Consider the following 6,833-nt stretch of genomic DNA (forward strand, 5'->3'; position numbering starts at 1 on the left):
AAAAAAAAAAAAAAAAAAAAAAAGAATCAGGTAAGAGATGAACAACCTAGAGGGTTATGCATTTGGAGGATTCAAATGTGGGAGACAGTTAAAATTGTTGAATTTTTTACAACAAAAAATGAAGAATGTGTCAGGAGCTATGCAGAAGAAGCCTGTGTTATATCACATAAAAAAAATGTGAGTAACTAGGTTTTCTACCTCAGTGACAGATTTGTGTAGTATGTGCAAAGCCCAGGATTCAATCCCCAGCACTGCAAAAACAAACAAAAAAAGTAACAGGGAAGGATTTGACTTCCATCTCATTTTACTGATTCATAAGCAAGTCATAAACTTGAGATCACAAACAGAATCATTTAGAAAAACCTAGCAGAATGGATTTAATAGATAGGAGCAAAGTTTTGTTAATTTATTACAACAGGCTATATTCCAGAAAGTCCTTAATTGCCTATCAAAATGAATTTTCTGAGAAGGTGAGGAGCAAGCAACTAGCACAATTTTGCTGCATTTTAAATCTTCTTTACTTAATGTGGCCTATGACAATACAAAACAAAACTAGAATTTCCAGATGCATATAGCAGGATACTGCAGAAACCAGTTCCAACAAAGAAGTGTAAATGTTCAAGCTGAACTGGATGATTCTTTAAAAGTTTGAACTGTGAAACAGATGGAAGGAGAAAGTTTAAATAAGAATTAAAAGATGTAGAATGTTTCCACTCAGTCCTAAGATTCTTCATTTTGTTTCATAGGGAGCTGGCAGGCTTATTCTAAAGAAGAAGACAAGCCTCGTCCAGAATACCCTGCCTCAGTGGTGGTGGGTGGGTCCCTGGGTTCCAGCACATCCATAATTTATCACATGCCCTAGCCAACAAATTAATGCACAATGATTCCATCCCCTGCTCTCCCACAAGGAGGCAACCTTTATGTCAGAACAATGTGCCCAGGAGAAGAACCTAAAGATACAAGGCATATCCAAGGCAAAGACAAGCCTCCCTATTTTTTCTTTCTTCTTTTGCCACACCTTTACCTCTCTCCCCAATTTAAAGCTGTACAAAATGAGGTCCCCAGGCCCTAGGGTCCAGGCGGTTCTTCCTTTCTCCATGGGCAGGCTCTACAAAGAAGCCAAAGCTTGTATTGAGTTTTCTTAAGGTTTGCATATAAATAACGAAAAGCCAGCGCTGGCCTGGGAGCTATGGAAAGCAGAATAATGAGTCACCCCGCAACGACTCAATCAAACCTGTAGACCACAATGCCCCCTGATCTGGTAAATGGACGGGGACTGGGGAAGGGGGACCACCCCCAAGAAACCTATCCACTGACAGGTTTAACTAGCTGATTGGAGAATGGCAAATCACCAATCTCTCTGAGCCTCATCTCTAAAAAGAGGTGCTGGACTGGATAGCCTTCCAAGAAACAATTTGAGTCATGACATGGATCTTTAGAATACGGTACAGGAGGCAACTGAGAAGTTTCCAAAGAGGCGGCATTTTTCAACAAAAGGGGGAGGGAAAAGTGCTTGGTAAAAACACACACATTTGGGCCTCCAACTAGAGGCCGGCGGAGAGAGCAGGGTCAGAGGTTCAAGCCCAGGGATGGAGGGAAAAGGCAACAGCGACGCTGGAGGCTGGGTGTGTACGAATAGGAATGAACGATCGGATGGGGGAGCCGGGGGTGCAGGAAGGCCTACTCCAGAGGTGGGCAGGGCGCCGCGCCCCGCCACGCTACACCTCCACGAGAATGGCAGGGTGGAGGCGCCGGCCAGCGGCTGAGGAAAGTCGACAGGTTTAGGGATGGGGTACCGGGAAAGAGGCTCACAGGCGGAAGGCGGGCTCCACACATCTCGCCAGCCGAGAAGGCGCGCGCTAGGCCCCCCAAGGGCTGGCTGGGGTGATGGCGCGGGGGAGGGGCCGGCCAGGGTGGGGGAGGGGAGGTCGCGGGCCTCTCACAATAACACCTCGCGGCGCGTTCCAACCCCCACCCTTCGGCCACGGGTTCCGGCAACCGTGGATGCACTCACTCAGGTAGAGGGTCCGTGCGGGCCCCAAGCGGCTGCGGCGTCGGCTGGTGGCGCGTCTGTCGCTCGCTCAGTCCCGGCGGCCCCAGTCCGGCGCGTCCCTCCTCGGGCCCCAGCACCAGCAGCAGCGCCTCCACTTCCGGTTCCCCTGCCACTCAGGCAAATGGCTTCCGGAAGTTCCGCCCCCGTTCCTGCCTGGCCTCGGACTGGCCGGTCTCTCACTTTCACTCTCAAGGCGCGCTCTGTGCTCGCGACCAGGTGTCCTGCCACGCCCTGCTGGGTTCTCTGCTTTGTTTTCTCTGCGACGCTTCTTTCGCCTGTAGTCTGCACCACTTGGGCCTCTGTCTTTCCTACAGCTGCATCCCAGAGTCCTGCGTTCCCGTCACCACGGTGTGATGGATGCCATCCGAGTTGGCATTCGGGACAATGTAGCGTGACCTCACGCTGACGCCATTCCCTTCTAACCCCGCCAACCTGATTTCTTCCTCTCCTCAGAGAATAAACCAGATTGCTGAAAGTGTGAGGGAAATTGGGTGCCAAGGTTAATGAGGCAGCCCCTTACTTATATTATAAGTGGAACTTGTTTCTGTGATGAACGTACAAATTGTGGGTGACCCCTTTTTAAGGTGATACCAGAGAGGATAGGGAGCCCCAGTCTTCCTTAAAGGTCCATCCAGGTCAGGAGAAGACATACAATGAAAATATATGCTAAATGCTAGATAAATGCGGAATCTGTAAAAGCAGAGAGGAGGGGCAAGAGATGTGCTCAGACTTTCTTAGGAAAGGTTTGGTGGAGCAGCACCTGGGTTGATTCATTCAGACCTATGCTGGTTAAAAGGCAGAGCTTCCAGGAATATGAAATTAATCAAGAAATTCAGATTTGTTTCCCAAAACCTGTTAAGAATACTGTAAAAACCTGGGAACCTTAAGTGTCAAGATATGTTAATTTTTTTGTCAGACTACTTGTTCTGTCAGGGGATACTGAATTTGTATTATCTCAGACATAAACATCCAAAAATAATTTTTTCTTGATACAAAGTAACTTTCACATTGTTAACTTACTTTGGAACTCTCTTGCAGATGTTCACACACAGGTAGTTTGGGCTCAGTAAGGGTTGTTTTAAATGTTTTACTGAAAAGAATTTGTGTCTGGGAATCCAAGAGATAGCCCAGAAATATATTGATAAGACAAACAGCTTGAATGATTCTTCAGGAATAAATTGAGGGAATCCTGTATTCCCCTCATTCAATACACCACATTCATGAGAAAATTTTCTTGAGGTTATTTATTTATTTATTTATTAGTTTTTAGTCATAGATAGACACAATACCTTTATTTTATTTATTTATTTTTATATGGTGCTGTTTTACATATGCTAAGCACTCTACCCCTGAGATATTGAAGCCAGATTTACAGATAGGTAGTTAATGTAGTTAGGTAAAAGGGGTCTAATATGGAGTAAGATATATAAAACGGAGGCCATTATTAAGAATGGAGTCCAGGAAACCAGAGCAGCACTTGGGGAAATTGAAATGTTAATGTCCCCAAGGCCCTGATCGCTTCCTAAGGAAATGTTAATGAAGTAGCTCCCAGCAAACAGGGAGGTGCTAATCAAAGCTGCCCCAGGCCTTCCTGCCCATATTACTCCTTCAGCCCACCTATCTACCTATCTCCCACCTTTTGGACCTTCCCACCTGAATTCTAACACTGCAAGATAACGGGAAACAAAGGACCAGAGTATGGGAAAACTGAAAGATCTTAGCTATAAAAAAGGGAAGACCTCCCCCCTTCCATGGATTCCACCTCTTGGGTCCCCTTCTTCCTACGGGGAGAAGTCTTCTGCTGTCCTTTAATAAAGCTTCTACTTTCCACTCTAAACTTGCCTCTGCATGCTTCTCTGGTTTTATACTTCAGCTTCAGGGAAGCAAGGACTCATCACCGGTAAAAAGCAGTAACACTACAATCCCAGTCCCACTTTTTATTTTTTAATTTGGAAACAGGGTCCCACTAAGTTGCCAAGGCTGGCCTCAAAACTTGTGATCCTCTGCCTCAGCCTGCCATGTCACTGGGATTACAGACCAGGCCAGGCCCTAATATAGCATATAATCCAATAAAATATACTTGTAAATGTTAAATAATACTTTATATCCTTAATGAGTGTGTGTTTGAGGAGGATTGAGGAATTCAATGCCAGGCCCAAATACACATGGTATCTAGGCATCTGGGTGTCACTTATTAGCTAAATGCTTGGCTTCCATTGCCCAACAATCTTGAAGATAGTTTTATTCAAGGGCAGGCCTAATGGAGCATACCTGTAGTCCTAGCTACTCAAGAGGCTGGAATGGGAGGATCATTTTTCATGGAGAAGTTCCGAGGTGGTCCTGAAAAGGGGGACCTCAACACAGGGGAGGGGTTTTTGACGTTTGTGAGAGAAAAGAATTTCAGGGTATGTCATATATTGACGCACAAATGTTTGTTTATGAAAGCAAGGTGTACATATTCAAAGGAGAATTTATACTATCTTAAAGAGTTAGAAGAGTTTTAGGATTTTTTGACTCTTCTTTTAAAGGAAACTTGACAGCCAGGTTCAATTTGTAATCCCAGCAACTGGAGGCTAAGGCAGGAGGATGGCAAATTTGAGGCCATCCTGAGCCTATGTCAAAATATTGTTGTATTCTCAATGGTAGAAAGCCCTTGGGTTCAAATACCTGAATGAGTGAATGAATGAATAATATATAAAAACCTGGTGAGGGGATGTGGGGATGACATCAGACTGGTAATCACAAGATGATTTATAATGGTCTGGCTATTCTCAGGATCCTTAGGTAGAAGTTTCCATTGGAAAATACCCTTAAGCTTCATCTCTGCCTTTGCTCAATCTATTCTAAAAATATGTGTATTAACGGGCTATGTGGTAGGGCACAGAGTAATTTTCATAAGTTGCTGAATTTCCAGTATCTTGAAGGTTATGAGTGAAGATTTGTAAATTTCTCTTAAATTTGGGATTGAGAGGCCTGAAAGAGAGAACTAGTTTGTGGAGGAAAGGCATGAGGAATTTTAACATAAGGCTTTCAGATCAAAGTTATAGTCACCTCCTTTTGTCTGCTTTCTCCTTTCATGTGTGTGTGTGTATGTGTATGTGTGTGTGTACATGTACTGGGGATCAGTGATATTTTACCACTAAGCTACATCCACATGCCCTTCTTAAATTTTTATTATAAGACAGACTCTCACTAAGGTGCTTAGTGCCTTGCTAAATTTCTGAGGCTGGCCTCAAACTTGTCACCTCCTGCCTTAGCCTCTGTAGTCCCTGGGATTACAGGTGGGTGCCACTATGCACCACTCTACCTATCTTCTTTATATTTCTTCTATTCTATCTCAGCTTGACCCTAGGAGTTCAAGGCTAGCCTGTAAGGTATTATTATTCTTTTTTATAGATAGTCATGGAGAACCTGTGGTAGAGAGAAATCAGGTGACTTGCTCAAGGTGACAAAGATAATAAAAAAAATGGATGACTTCAAATTTAGGCTGAAACTAGCTAGGGCTTGTACTCCTTACCATCACTGAATCATCCTTTCATAAAAAAATAAAAGTGTAGGCTGGGCATATAGCTTAGTGATATAACACTTGCCTAACATGCATGAGGCCCCAAATTCAATACCCTGTACCTCCCCACCCCCCAAAAAAGAAAGAAACAAAAGTGCTAGGATGTGAGTATATATTCACAAGGGTATACATAATAAGCACTGTTGTAATGGTGAAAATCAGATGCAAGGAGAATCAACATTTACAGAAGATGTTTGATCAACTGTGGAGGATTCATAGCACAAAATACTACGTAGCCACACAAAAAAAGAATATGATAGATTTCTACCAATTGGGAAAGATTTCCACAATGGAAAGAAAGATACAGATAAATACAAATAATATAATCTGTCTCCCCTCCTCTCTTTTTCTGGTGCATGTGGTATGGGAATTGAATCCAGGGGTACTGTACCCCTGAGTTACATCCTCAGTCCCCCTTTTTAAATTTTGAGACAGGGTCTCCATATATCACCTCAACTGGCCTAGAATTCATGATCCTCTTGCCTCAGCCTCCTGAATAGCTAGAATTATGGGTGTGTGCCACTAAACCTGACTCTAACCTCACTTTTAAAATATAAAACAAGAGTCATGCACTGTAGCACATGCTTGTAATCCCAGCAGCTGGGGAGGCTGAGGCAAGAGGATCCTAAGTTCAAAGCCAGCCTCAGCAACTTCATGAGGCCCTAAGCAACTTAGCAATACCTTGTCTCAAAATAAAAAATAAAAATGGGCCAGAGATGTGACTCAATGCTTAAATGCCCCTGGGTTCAATTCCTGGTACTAAAAAATAATAAAAATAAAATAAAAACCAAAACAAACTCTCCCAACAATACAAAAAACAAAAACAACTCAAATTAAAAATGGGCAAAAGATTGAACAGACACCTCCTAAAGATGAAACACACATGAAGAAACCACTGGATGGAGAATATTTCACCCTTAAGATTCATGGCCATGCATGCTTTGAGATGTTCCAAGAGTTGAATGAAGCCCTGGAGCTCAAGGATGCCCAGGCTGAAAAGGAGCCAGGGGAGAGCAGGCCTAACCCCAGCTACCTGAAGTCCAAGAAGGGGCAGTCTACCTCCCGTCATAAAAAAATAATATTCAAGAGAGAGGGGCCTGATTCAGACTGACATCCTCTGACTCTTGTCTCCCACCCCCACCCCTGCCCTCCTTCCCTAGCATTTTGGAACTTGGGTGCTTGAATCCCTGCTTAGTATAGGTGTGCCTCAGAAAT

General features: G+C 43.8%; 1 protein-coding gene across 2 annotated transcripts in view; it reads right to left on the minus strand.

Annotated features, from left to right (window-relative positions):
• Pafah1b2 (platelet activating factor acetylhydrolase 1b catalytic subunit 2) overlaps positions 1–2,398 on the minus strand; it is a 28,591-nt gene extending 26,193 nt beyond the window's left edge. Inside the window, exon 1 of one of the 2 annotated variants that reach the window (XM_048795852.1) lies at positions 2,015–2,398. The gene's annotated coding sequence lies outside the window, so the exon portion shown is untranslated. The remainder of the gene's footprint in view (positions 1–2,014) is intronic. The other variant, XM_015489836.2, reaches the window with a different exon arrangement.
• Positions 2,399–6,833: the final 4,435 nt, after the last annotated feature.

Source organism: Marmota marmota, unplaced genomic scaffold (genome assembly GCF_001458135.2).
Source record: "Marmota marmota marmota unplaced genomic scaffold, marMar, whole genome shotgun sequence".
In the NCBI taxonomy this organism is placed as follows: Eukaryota; Metazoa; Chordata; class Mammalia; order Rodentia; family Sciuridae; genus Marmota; species Marmota marmota.